The following is a 14,643-nucleotide window of genomic DNA, read 5'->3' on the forward strand; positions in this document are numbered from 1 at the left end:
CAGGTGAAGACTCAGCCGGTAGCCAAGGTCAAGGGTATACCTTGTGAACACTGCAGCCGCATCTCACATACAGTTTATGCAACTGTTACACTTCAGTGTCAGAGTTCACGGAGAATTTCCATAAATCTGATGGGTAATATGCCAAATGAGATTAGAGAGGGCTTCATGCGATCACGGTCAAATGAAAATATCTTATGTTAATTTCCTAGTACAAGTTTGAGGCAGGTAGTTAATATTTTTTGTGAAAAGCTAGAGACACACACAGGGAGGAAACACAAGCTGTTGTCTAAATAGAAAGATGAAGCATGTGGAGCTTCTAATAGAAAAATGTAGATGTTGGAATTTGCAGAATTTTTCCACTAGGTTTGAGTCTTTCTCCTTATGTTCTTTATATTATCTGTTGACTGTTACTCTAATTGTTACCCTAAAACACATTTTTCACTTAAATCAATTTTGTAGGTTGCATTTATATATTTAGATGTCAACACATTCTTCAAGCCATTTCGTTGCGAAATAGAAAACCAAGGAAGACAAAAGAGCATTAGCAAAGGGAGGGCTGTTTGCAGATTGAATCTCTAACTACTTATCCACGCATGCGATTTTCTTTTAAGCCTTGACCTGAATCAACTCAATTCAGAAAAGTGCATTTTAAACCATCTATCTTGGAATTGGTACAAAAACATTGGCTCATTTATATTTGAAAATAAAACAATATTAATATTTTAAGGCAATTGTAGAAAAGGACTTAAGAAAACAGACCTGTCAGCTGTCCCTGGCCTTCTGGTCACCCAACACTGCCAAGAACACACAGTCTTAACCTTAGTCTTCCGTCTTCATTGAATGTGCTGTGAAAGGCCCAGATGTAAATACAATTCAAAAAGTAAATGCAGGGGGTTGAAGCATCTATTATTGATGATCAGGTGCTGTTTGTTAGTATTATAGACATTTAATTTAATTTATCATGCATTTATTGAGCACCTACACTATTCTCCCTCACAAGGCCTCTGGGACACCCACGTTGGGGTGAAGCTCAATAAGAATCCGATGGTTTCTGCAGAAAGCCTGTAAAAATCTCACTAGGGAGACAAGGTCTTCACAAGAAACAAGTAGGAAACAAGACCAGAGGGCACATGATTAAATGATGAGATGGCAGATACAGGCAGGACCACTATACATCAAAACTGGGAAGAATTGATGGAACTCAATGGACTTGGGGAATGAAGCTCTAGGTTGGCTTTGGAGAAAAGGGTAGGGTTTGGGTAAGAAAAGAAGGAAAGCAAGGTCAAGAATAGCATGAGGTCAGGTGAAGCAATGGGCCTCGTTTGTTCAAGATTCTATGAGCTACATAAGCAAAAGATCACGGGAAGCAGGAGATCCCAGTTCCTGTTCTGGCTCTGACACTTCTATCCTGTAAGACCATGAAAAATTTACCAGTAAAATAGAGCAAAGTCTCCAAGGTTCTTCCCAGTTCTAAAGCTCAGTGGGCCTTGGAGCTCAGTTGTTCTGACTTTGGGTCTGGAGGCAAAGAGAACTGAGTTCTAGTCCTGTCATTAACTAATTGTGAGAACTAATTTCTTAACCACCGGAAATCTCAGTTACTCATCTATACAATGGGAACAATAATGGCATGAGAGTAGTTGAAAAGTGAATATGCTTGGCATGTAGTAAGTGCTTAGCACAAGTTAGTGAGTTTGCAAATTCTATGAAGAATGATTTTTTTTTTGCTGAGGAAGATTTGCCCTGAGCTAACGTCTGTGGTCAATCTTCCTCTACTTTGTCTGTGAGCCACAACCACAGCATGGCCACTGATGAGTGGTGTAGGTCCATGCCTGGGAATTGAACCTGGGCTGCTGAAGCACAGCACACCAAACTTAACCACTAGGCCACCGGGGCTGACCCTAAAGAATGATTTTTTTTTTTAACAGAGGAGATCTGATTGGAGCAAATTTTCTTTAACAAAGGCGATCTGATTCAGTAGCAAACTTGGATAAGATGCATCCAGTTAACTCTGGGATTCCATTGTGGGGTGCAAGAGATTATTTCAGAAAAGCCTTAGTGTCCTAGGGGAGATGATTCCACTCAGTAGGGTGAGCAGCTCACACATATAGGTCAATTTACTCACTGTAGGATTAGGTATCCATTTTGGCTGCCAAGAATCTCTGAACTCTCCATTATGCTGGTGCATCTTGGTTAGAATATAGTAATCAACGCTGATTACTGATAGATATTGATTTCTCATAGGTTGACTAAGATAGTTTTTGTAAATTATGAAGATCTTGCTAGGACCGAGAACCTGGAATTTATACAATGGAAAATGAAGGCTCATGATTGATTGAAAAAGGGAGTGAAGTTTTAGGAAGATTGATATGGAGGTAGGGTACATAGATTTGGACTGGGGAAAAATAAAGCTATAAGGAAACCCGAGGTGTGATGTACTAGAGGTGGGATAGTCTGTTGAAGACCAAGGTATAACCACAGTCATGTACCACATAGCAACGTTTTGGTCAACAATGGATCGCATGTATGATGGTGGTCCCATAAGATTAGTACCATACAGCCTCGGTGTGTAGTAGGCTATACCATCTAGATTTGTGTAAGTACACTATTCTACGATGTTCACACAATGATGAAATTGCCATATTCCCATATCCCCAGAACGTATCCCCATCATAAACAGTGTATGACTGTAGAGAGACATGGCAAAGAGAGAAGTTGGTCACTCAGGTGATGGGGAGAAAATGTAGACTCACGATTCTGAGCCCTGGTATCCAGGATAGCAGTGGGGGCAGGCACAGAGAGGGCAGGTTTGGGGATGAAGAACTGACGTCATCTCAGGTAGGACTGGGGAGGAAGAAAACTTAGACGTGAAGCCTCTGAATTTCACGTAACAACAGGCATATTAATTGCCTATGTGTAGCTAAAATATGGAACTGATTAACATCACAAAGCCTGGAGATGGAGGACGCAGGCCACCAAAGACAGGTGTTCAGTGAAGCTGTGAGAAGGGATGAGAAAGTAGATAGCTGTTCTCCCCAGTCTGGCTGCCTATGGCCATCACCTGAGTAGAGTTAAAAATACTGATTTCTGGGATCCCCCACAGATGATTCTGATAGAATTGGTTTGGAGGGCAGTCTGGGCATGTGGATTTTTATTTAAAGATTTTATTTTTTTTCATTTTTCTCCCCAAAGCCCCCCAGTACATAGTTGTGTATTTTTAGTTGTGAGTCCCTCTAGTTGTGGCATGTGGCATGCTGCCTCAGCATGGCTTGATGAGCGGTGCCATGTCCACGGCCAGGATTTGAACTGGCGAACCTGGGCTGCTAAAGCAGAGCGCATGATCTTAACCACTTGGCCACGGGGCTGGCCCTTGGGCATGTGGACTTTTAAAACCCCCTCAGGTATAGAGAGAAAAGAAAAGACCAAAATCTCAGCATACTTTAAAGAATGAGAAGCATCTGATGAAAATTAACCTCCTAAGTGCCAGGCTACTGGGCTGGGGGCATTGCATCCATATCACCTTGTGTAATACAACTGTTCTCTGGTTCTCTAGGGGAAGTTCTAACTAACTGCAGCTTGAGACTCAGAAACGAGGTGGAACGCACTGAAGTCCTGCCAGCTCTCTCTCTCCAATCATTGTTTTTAAGGGAATAAAAGTGAAGAGCCAAAACTGGTTATCGTGCCACCTCATGTGTCCAGATCTTACTAATAGCACTCTTCAACTCGCCGAAAGCAAGAATCTAAATTTAATGTAACACAACAATGTATATAAATATCCTAAATTTATTTAGTTCTTTACTTTATTCATTCACTTTATTTAAAACTTTTCATGGTCTCACTTGTAGCCTTGGTGTTTTAGTTTTACATACCATTCTGACCAGTTCAGTAATCTGGTTTACCAGCTCAGTAAATGAAAAATAGTCATTTCAGAGGTGGAGGGCAGATATAGAAGGACTAGATGATAGAAAGCAAGCCAAGAAAAAGGCTTGGAAGTAGAAAAGTGACTTTTATCAGGGCCAGCCCCGTGGCCGAGTGGTTAAGTTTGTGTGCTCTGCTTCGGTGGCCCAGGGTTTCCCCAGTTCAGATCCTGGGCGCGGACATGGCACCGCTCATCAAAACATGCTGAGGCGGCATCCCACAAACCACAAATAGAAGGACCTACAACTACGACATACAACTATGTACTGGGGGGGGGGGGGGTGGCGGTTTGGGGAGAAGAGGGAAAAAAAAAGAGAAGTGATGTTTATCAAGTCCCTATTATGTGGCAGGTATTGTAACACACAACCCCTCGCTTAGTTCTCTAGCGGATCTATTGTCTGCCCAGCACCTGACCTCAATCTCTTTTGGGTGTCTCTGTGGTGTGGGTTTTGAGGAGGAAGGACCTTGCCTCCCACTAAGAATTCCAAAAAGAGCCAGTCTCCTTTGCCCATTCTCCATCAACCTGGTGGCCTTGAAACGTGTAAGGAGTAATGTGATGGCGGAGAATCAACTAGAGACCGTTTGTGTTGATGTCATGGTTGTGCCCTGGTTGTGGCAGCAAAAATCTGACAGTGGTGTGTCCAGTGAGGTCTTCTAACTGGACAGCCTGTAGCATGACTTCTCCTGTGTTCTCTGTTGCCTAGCTTCTTGATTCCTGCTCACTCTCCTTCCCTAGTTTTTCATATTTTCTTTTAATTCCACGAGTTTAATATTTTTCCAAATGTTTGTTTTCCATTTATATCAGCCGTAGTTCCTTTCTCTTCTTTGTAACTAAGAACCTTGACTGACACAAACGCTCAGGACAACTCTGAGAGGTGTATTATACTATATCCTTTCTTAGAAACTAGGAGACAAATTCAGAGAGGTTGAGCAACTTGCCCAAGATCACAGAGCTAGAGCGTGGCAGAGCTAGGGTCCCATACCAGGTTTTTCCTGCACAGGCTATCATATATTTAGGTGAACAGCACTAAACCTTTAAAAATCCTGAGGACTTCATTGTATTATTTCATTCAATAAAAGTGATACTCCTTTGACCTCAAGGTACTGTCAAATAATGATACATTTATTTTAGAGAAAAGAGGGAGGTTTGCCATATCACTTTTAAATAACAGAATTAAAACCTGTTTTAAAAGATTTCAAAAAGTTTGCATTGAAAGATGAATTATTTGAACACGTAAAGGTAAATTCTTCAGTTACCTGGAAAATTCCCTTATGTAGAACACCTTGACAGAAGAAGTGCAAATCTTTCCTCCAACAAATGAAAAACAGAGGGATTCCAAATGCATGGGTTTCTTCCCAGAGGAGGGCTGTGCCGAACCCTCTGCTGAAGCCCTCGCCCGGTTGCACGAGGTGGAGGAGATACGAGTGGGGCTCCTGTCATCGTGCACCTGCTCTCACGCAGCCCTCGAAGTATGTCGTGTTCCTGAAACCCTCAGATGGTGATTATGACCGATTACACAAGATGCCACGTTCCCTAATCATATCACTTACATTCCTGCGAACAGCAGTGACAAGGAGTGAAGGGAGAAGATCACAGCTGTCTAATAAAAAAAAAAATCAGATAAAGCAGACAGCATTGCAGCCAGGAGATCACACGCCAGCCTGCGAGCGAGACTTGGCGCGATGGGTTTTGCCCTCTTTCTAACTTAGCTTAACCCCTGCCCGTGCTCTTGTCTCCAGAACCCCTTGGTCGCATAATGACAGGAATTGGGCAGGTGTGGCTCATACACTGGGCTTACTTATTTATTATACTAGCTCAAGCTCCCTGTTCTGTGAAGTGAACATTGCACTTGAGTAAATTTGGAGCTTGTCACTGCCAGAATCTAAACAGCTTTTGTGAATCAAAGAAAAGCCCCATGGCCAGCCCCTCCCTGCTCTTCTCTGAAGCAGCCCTAAGCTTAAGACACCACCTCTCTCCTCTGCCACTCCGTTTTTAATCTGTCTTCAAAGAGAAAGCCAACTGTCTTGAATTAAACACAAGGCAGTTCTTGAAGTCATGTGTGATGAAAGTGATTAAATAATTAATTCAAACAAAGGTGACTTCTGAGCCAGGTTGGGGGTCAGGAAAAAGAGTCTTGATTTAAAGCAGCATTTACTCGTGTGCAAAAGTGAAAAAAATATTTCACTCGATATGAAATGACCATGCTGGGGAATGTTAACCCGTCTCCCTCACTTCCTTAGCTCCAGGCACACTGGCCTCTTGCTGCTCCTTGAACAGACCAAGGCTATTTTTCTCTGCCTTGGGGCCTTTGGGTCTTCTGTTTCTTTTGCTGAAAGATTCCTCTCCCCAATATTTATCTGGTTACTCTTCTCAGGTGTGTAGATCTCTCTATTCAATCCTCAGAGATGCCTTTCCTGTCGGTTCTAGCTATAAATTCCCTCCCCCACTTGCTTCAGTCTCTAGCCTGCACTGTCTTTTTATTTCTTTATGATACCTATTATTGCCTGGCATTCTGCCGTGTATTGATTCTTTGTTTTATCATCAGTCTTCCCCACCAGGATGTAAGATCCATGAAGACAGTATTTTATCTGTTTTTTTTCCCCTGCAGTATCCCAACATCTAGAACAGTATCTGGTACAGAAGACACAGCAATAAGTAGTTGTTCAATAAATGAACAAATAAATGAAGGAAGGAACTTCAAAGCCTAAATGTTTCCATCTTTTTTAAGACTAAAAGGAGCTCTCAGAAATTCTTTAGACCGTGAAAGGTACTGCATATACTTCTAGATTATAAAACGTATTCCCTAGAATTGTAAATTCAGATTTAGGCACAATCTGAATTCTTAAAAAAGAATAAAACAAAATGAACTAATGCTTACAACTCACTGCTTTCCTTGCTTTGAAACAAACCATTGGCTTTTTGAGATTCCTTCTCTGAAGAGTCAAGAATGTTTACAGAAGGTAGGCATGGCTTCCATTTTGTGATGAAATATCTCCCAGGAGGAGCCTGCCTCCCTGTGCGCTTTGCTGGGTGTGTATATCTGGTTTGTAGCAAGTTAGCTGAAGTAGACAGATCTGGAGGCAGTGTTGTGAGTGTAAGTGTCAGTCAATCCGATGGAGACTAACTTGTGTGTGTGAGCCTGGCTGTATCCAGCTGTCTGGATGCACTGGATACAATTGTTTGGTAAGCCCTTGACCCTTCGCCTGTCCAAAGTGGCAAGTATGTAAGTGGGTTTGTAATGGTAATTATTCTCAACATCTCAATGCTCTTTTCTAATCTCTGCTGTCTCTGGACAACCTGTGAGTTTTTTCCAAGAGCCGAATCATAATGCTAAAACTCACAGACTGAAGCTTCTCTTAAATCAGATATTCTGACTAGTTAGATAATACTGAGTTATAGAGCTAGAGAACATTCCTTCTCCCCTTAATAAAGTCATCCCAGTGATATTTTATTCAGGATACTGAGCGGCAGAGCAAGCATGGGAAAAACTTAGGTAAAACAGTAATTATTTATATGCAGAAATTAACTGCTCATATAAAAATGAAAATACAGGGAAGTTTGATATTTCCAAGCCACTGGTATAATTTGGGTGGGCTTGAGTGTGAGGGACTGTAGGAGAAGCAGGAAGTTTGGCCCAGGCAGTACAAGGTTGTGGGGATAAATGAAACACGTTTGAAAGGCATGGCAAATTTAGTAACAGTTTCCATATAGAGGAGGCTGGGGTGAGAGCAGAAGAAAAAACCCAGCGTTGTTGTCATGGCTAGTGAGAGGGAATGAGCTGTAGTTAGAGCCCTGGCCTTCAGGGCAGAGGTCAGGAAAAGCCAGGCTTGGAGTCAGGGCCCCACTTGCCAGGAGGACACTGGGAGAGAGGTTCTCGTTCCATGGGCAGCTGAAGTGCAATTCTGAGAAACTAAGGCCAGTAGATAGTGACATATTACTGCGACCAGTGTGGGGTGAGGTTGGAAAGTGTGAGCTGGAGGCCACACAGGTGGAAAGTGACCATGTCTGGCTCACGGGAATCCTCAGCTGTGAGCGGCAGGATAATTTGAGCCTGTCAAGGCCCTGTTATATCAAAGCAATGGTATTACATGTAGAGATAAACTCTATTAATCAAAATACCTGTTTAAATTGGATCTATAGGCAATTATTTGCTATGACAATTTAAAGTTTTCAGTAAATATTTGTGATTTATTTTGAGTGTAGGATGACATATTATAATCAAATAATTAGGTTTAGGTATTATGTCATGGTTATAACTATGAACACAATTAAGAGAATCATTAAAAATTTCAGGACCAATGAATAAGCTTCATTTTAAAGTCTTCTGTCTTTAGGAGAATTCAAATGGAAATAGTGTGGTTGAAAGGGACCAGAAATTGTATGAATGTTATGATATATAGAGACATAATTGCTGTCAATGTAAGTAATGTGGCTTTGCTGAGTAAAATAAGATGATTGCTTAGGGTTTTCCAAAACCCCCTAAAATTGCTTCTATACCACATGTAACCACATGTGGTATAAATAAAATGCGAGTCAAAGGAATGAGGGAAGATAAACATATAATTAAAAACAGCTCAGTAGATCCTTGGGCTCATTCATTTCACTATGGCATCTGCAGTTTATGGAGCGGTTATAGACCCGCAATATATCGGCGTTGACTACATGCCATAAAACACATCAATGCAGCTTGGGCCCAAATTATTATACACAAACAATAAATCCATCCCGTTAACAGGATAAATATGATAACTGTTGATAATGTTGGAAAGTGGCAGAATGTGATCCCTAAGTAAATAGTTATGTGTTCTTAAGAATCAAAGATTACTTTAGCTTTTAGTGCCTCCCATGACTTCCGTTCTGTTATCTGTAGTTTGAATTAAAAGAAAGATTGTGGCCTTGAAAGCATCTATGCTGATTACTATTTGTGAGTCTAATAAAAGATGCCAGTCCAACCATTTATTTGTGGAAATGAAATCTTCATATGTTGAAGGTCAGTTTTAGTTGAAGTAACGTAATTAGCAAAAGTCAAGGTTCCTTTGCCATTAAAATTGCTCATGGAGCAAATCTTTGGTATTCTACCCTTAACCTTGAATCCTGCCCTGTATGTTGTGAGAAAAATAGTAAATGCTTGTCACAATATGATGATAGAGTCGCCGTGGCTTTGAGTTTTTCTCTAGGAAACAGCTATCCAGACAGATGGAACACCTCTTCACAAACACTGTTAAATGAAAGACTCTGGTAAAATATATCTGAATATGATTTGAGAATTAGGCTTTCATCAACCATAGTCTCATCTTGTCTTCTAACAAATGGAAAGGTTTTTTTAGTATGGTTTACGCCACGGTCTAGAGTTAATAATGTTTTGGGGTGGACTGCCAGGGAAACTGACAATACTATTTCATCTACAATTGGTGGATAGAATATTTTTCTGGGTGCAAAGGAAGCAATCATGTATACAAAGATTTTAGCAAAGACTTGTCATTTTTATGGCTGTTATCTTATTTTGGATAACTAGCACTTTATTCTGCATGGATGTAAATATTTAGTTCGAAATATATATGTGTGTATGTGTGGTATGTATATATGTGTATATATATAGATAGATACTTTTTCTCTTTAAATCATCTTTATTGGACTATAATTTACCTACAATAAAAATCACTAATTTTATGAGGAAATTAAGATACTTCCAGTCGTTTCACATACTTGCTATTGTTAGTCTTTTTAATTTTAGCCATTCTAATGAGTGTGTGAGTCAGCTCTGCTGGTCTAGTGGTTAAGATTCGATGTTCTCATCCAAGGCCCAGGTTTGTTTGCTGGTAGGGACCCACACCACCTGTTTGTTGGTTGTCATACTGTGGCGGCTGTGTGTTGCTGTGATTCTGAAAGCTATGCCACTGGTATTTCAAATGCCAGCAGGATCACCCATGGTGGACAGTTTTCAGCAAAGCTTCCAGATTAAGATGCACTTCTGAAAAAACATGGCCATGGAAACCTATGAATAGCAACAGAGTACTGTCTGATATCATGCTGGAAGGTGAGAGGACTGTGCAAAAAGACCAGGCAGGGTTCTGCTCTGCTGTACACAGGGTCACGAGGAGTCAGAATCCACTCAATGGCACTAACAAAATGAGTATGTAGTGGTGTCTTATTGTGGTTTTGATTTGCATTTCTCTTATGACTAATGATGTTGAACATCTTTTTATGTTCTTTATCATTCATATATCTTCTTCAATTGTTTTCTACATATTTAAAAAATTGTATTGTTTGCCTTATTATTGAGTTTTAAAAATTCTTTTATGTTTTGATAAAAGTTATTTGTCAGACACATTTTACTCTAGTCTATGGTTTGCCTTTTGGTTTTTAAAGAGTCTTTTGAAGAGCAACAGTTTACAAATTTTGGTGAAATCTAATTTGTTATTTCTTTCTTTAATAGTTAATGCCTCTTTATCCTATCCAAAAAATTTAGCCTAAACAAATATCACAAAGATTTTCTCTTATGTTTTCCCCTAGAAGTTTAATAGATTTAGCCATTACCTTTAGGTATAATATGATCCGTTTTGGTTAATTTTGTTGATCGTGTGAGAGAAGCATTGAGGTTCATTTTTCACATATCGCTGTCCAATTGTTTGAATGTTATTGTTGAGAAGATTATCTTTCTCCCATTGAATTGTCTTGGCATCTCTTTTGAAAATTAATTCATTATGTACTTCTGGGTCTTTTTTTGAATACTCATTTCTATTCCATTGAACTATTTGTATAAACTTACAACAATACCATGCTTTTATGATTACTTTACAGTGAGTCTTAAAAAGAGAGAGTTTAAGTTTTCCAAATTTGTTATTTCTTTTTCAAATTGTTTTGGATATTCTTGGTCCTTTGAATTTCTACATAAATTTTAGAATAACGTGTCTATTTCTACACACGTGACTTCTCTTATTTTGATTAGAATTTCATTGAGTCCGTGTCTCCATTTAGGGAGAATTGGCATCTTAACAATATCGAGTATATGAACATGATGTACCTCTTCATTTATTTAGATATTCTTTAATTTCTCTCAGTAAGGTATTGCACATATTTTGTTAAATTTGTCCTGAAGTATCTTATATTTTTATGCTGTTGCAAAGGTTACATCTTTTATATTTCCATTTGCAACTGTTTATTCCTAGTATATGGAAATACAATTGGTTTTTAAAATATTGATCTTGTAATCTATAACTTTGCCAACCTCACTATTAGTTCTAATAGCATTTAAAAAGTATAGATGTCTTAGAATATTCTGCATAGGTGATCATGCTGTCTGTGAATAAAGAAAAGTTTGCTTCTTTTTCAATATATAGGCCTTTTCTTATTTTTTTCCTTACCCTATTGCACCCTTTAGGACCTCTAGTAGAATGTTGCATTGGGCATAGTGAGAGTAGATCGAATCTCATTCCTGTTCTGAGGCAGAAAGCTTTCAGTCTTTCACCTAATAGCATGATGTTAGCTGTAGTTTTGTTTCTGGTTTTTAGATTCTCTTTCTCAGGTAGAGAAAGTTTACTGAGTGATGCAAGGATGTTCAATTTTGCCAATGCTTTTTTGGCATCTTTGTTAGTCTGTTAATAGGTGAGCCACATTGCTTAATTTTCAAATGTTAAACCAACCTTGCATTCCTGGGTTAACCTCACTTAGTCTTGATGTAATATCTTGTTTATATATTTCTGCATTTTATTTTCTAAAAAGTGTTTTGCCAAGTTTTTGTTCATGCTCATGAGGGATACTGATCTGAAAGTATGTTTTCTTGTAATTTTTTGGTCAAGATTTCATAATAATGGCCAAAACCAAGGTCATGATGGTCTCATAAAATGAGTTGGGAGGACTTTCCTCTTTCTTTATTTTCTGGAAGAGTTCATATAAAGTACTATTATTTATTCCTTGAATATTATGTAGACTTCACCAGTGAAGGCATCTGCCTCTGAGTTTTTCTTTGTGGGAAGGTTTTATACTCATAAACTCAATTTTTAGAATAGATACAGGGCTACTGACATTATCTAATTATTCTTCAGTGAATGAGTTTTGGTAGATTGTATCTTTCAGGGATTTGTCCATGTCATCTAAGTTGTTCGGTTTCTTGGTATAAAGTTTGCTCACAATATTCTCTAACTAACCTTTTAACGTCTGTAGGATCTATAGTGACATCCACTCTTTCATTCTTGATAACAGTAATTTGTGTATTCTCTCTTTTTTCCTCTTCATTTTGACTAGAGCTGTTCCTTTCAAGCAAGCTAACTTTTCAAACAACTGTTTTCCTGCTTTTCTTTTCTTGGTTATCTGTTCTTATTTTCATCATTTAATTTCTTCATTCATTTGGGTTTAATTTGATCTTTTTTTTAACAGTTTCATAGGGTTAGAACTTAGAAAATTGATTTGATTTCTTTCTTTTTTTCTAATATAAAAATTTAATGATATAAATACTCCACTAAGCACTGCTTTAGTGACATCACACAAATTTTGATATGTTTTGCTTTCATTTTTATTGTTAACTTTTTTTCTGATTTCCCTTGTAGTGTCTTCTTTGACAAGTGGGTTACTTAGAAGTGCATTGTTGAATTTCCAAATATTTTCAGGTTTTGCTGATATCTTTCCTTTATTGTTTTCTAGTTTAGTTTTATTGGGATCAGAGTACATTGTGTTGTTTCATCCTTTTAAAATTATTGAGTCTTGTTATGGTCCAGAATATTGTCTGTCTTGGTAAGTGTTCTATGTACACTTGAAAAGAATGCGTATTCTTCTATTGCTGGATGAAGTGTTCTATAAATAGCATTTAGGTCAAGTTGATTGATAGTGTTGTCCAAGTCGTCTAAGTCCTTACTACTTTGTCTAATTGTCCTATCAATTATTGAGAGAAAGAATGTTGAAATTTCAAGCCTAATTGTGGATTTGCTCATTTCTTCTTTTAGTTTTATTCGTTTTTACTTCACATATTTTGAAGCTCTCTTAATGAGTACATAAACATACAGGACTGTTACGTCCTCTTGATGAATTATTATGACATATTCTCTTTGTCCTGGTAATATTCGTTGTTATGAAATCTACTTTGTCTGGTATTACTATATCCACTCAACTTTCTTCTGGTTAGTATTTGCATATTCACCTTTTTCCATCCTTTCACTTTTAACTTATCATTGTCTTTTTATTTAAATTATCCTTCTTGTAGTTAGGATATGGTTGGGTCATGCATTTTAATCAAAATTTGCCTTTTAGTTGATGCATTTAAACCATTACAATTAAGGTAATTATCAAATGGTTTGAGTTTAATCTATGACTGTGCTATTTATTTTATATTTGCCCTTTTTTCTTACCTTCTTTTGTACTGTCTTACTATGATACTATTTTATCTCCGTTATTGACTTATTAGCTGTTTTTGTTTTACTTTTTAGTGGTTTCCACAGAGTTTACAGTATACAATGTTCTCTTATCACAGACTGCCTTCAAATAATATTGTACCATTTCATGTACTGTTTAAGAACTTTGTAACAGTACACTTCTATTCACATCCTCTTGTTATTTGAGTGATTGTCATACAGTTTATTTTTACAGATGTTTTAATCCTCCAAATATAATGTGGTTTTTAAAAAATTGTTTTTTAAATAGTCAATATCTTTTAAAGGATTTAAAACATGAGAAAAATATGTTTTACATTTACCCACGTATTTACCAGTTTTTCACTTTTCATTCTTTAGCATAGATCTAAATGTCCACCTGTTATTATTTTTCTTCTGTCTGAAGAACTTACTCTAACAATAGTGCATGACTTCTGGTGATGAATTCTCTCTGATTTTGTTTGTCTGAAAAAGTCTTTATTTTGACTTAATTTTAAAAGATATTTTCACTTGGGATAGAATTCTAGATTGAAAGACTTTTTTCTTCCATTACTTTAAAGAGGTTGCTCTATATAAGTTCTGATCAGAAGTTTGTAGTCATTCTTTGTTTCTCTGTGCATACGTCATTTTTCTCTGGGGGTTTTATAATTTTAGTCTTTATCACTGGTTTTCAGAAATTTGGTAATGGTATGCCTTGATGCATTTTTTAAGTGTTCTTTCTCCTCAAATTTGTTGAGCTTCTTGTGTCTTGTTTATAGTTTTCCTCATGTTTTTAACATTTTGATCACTATTTTTCAAAATACTTTTCCTTTGCTCCCTCTTTCAGGGACTCCCTTTATATTTATGCTAGATTGCTTTACATATCTGATACTCTTTTCATTTAAAGAACAATCTCTTTATGTTTCAAGTTCATTGATCTTTTCTTCGGTAGTGTCTAATTACTATTAATTCTAGCCAGTGTACTTTTTCTTTCAGATACTTTATTTTGTAGAAGTTCCATTTGGATCTTTTTAAATACCTTATATTTTTCTCTTCATTATGTTCTTGTTTTCTTCTGCTTTCTTGAACTTCCAGAGCATATTTATTTATCTATTTATTTACCTTTTAAAGATTGGCACCTGAGCTAACATCTGTTGCCAATCTTCTTTTCTTCTTCTTCTTCTCCCTAGAGGCCCCTAGTATATAGTTGTGTATTCTAGTTATAGGTCCTTCTGGTTGTGCTATGTGGGACACCACCTCAGCATGGCTTGATGAGCGATGCCATATCCACACCCAGGATCCAAACCAGTGAAATCCTGGGCCACCAAAGTGGAATCTGCAAACTTAATCACTTGGCCATGGGTTGGCAACCCCCTCCCCACTCTG

The sequence above is a fragment of the Equus caballus genome, chromosome 1 (assembly GCF_041296265.1).
Source record: "Equus caballus isolate H_3958 breed thoroughbred chromosome 1, TB-T2T, whole genome shotgun sequence".
NCBI lineage: Eukaryota > Metazoa > Chordata > Mammalia > Perissodactyla > Equidae > Equus > Equus caballus.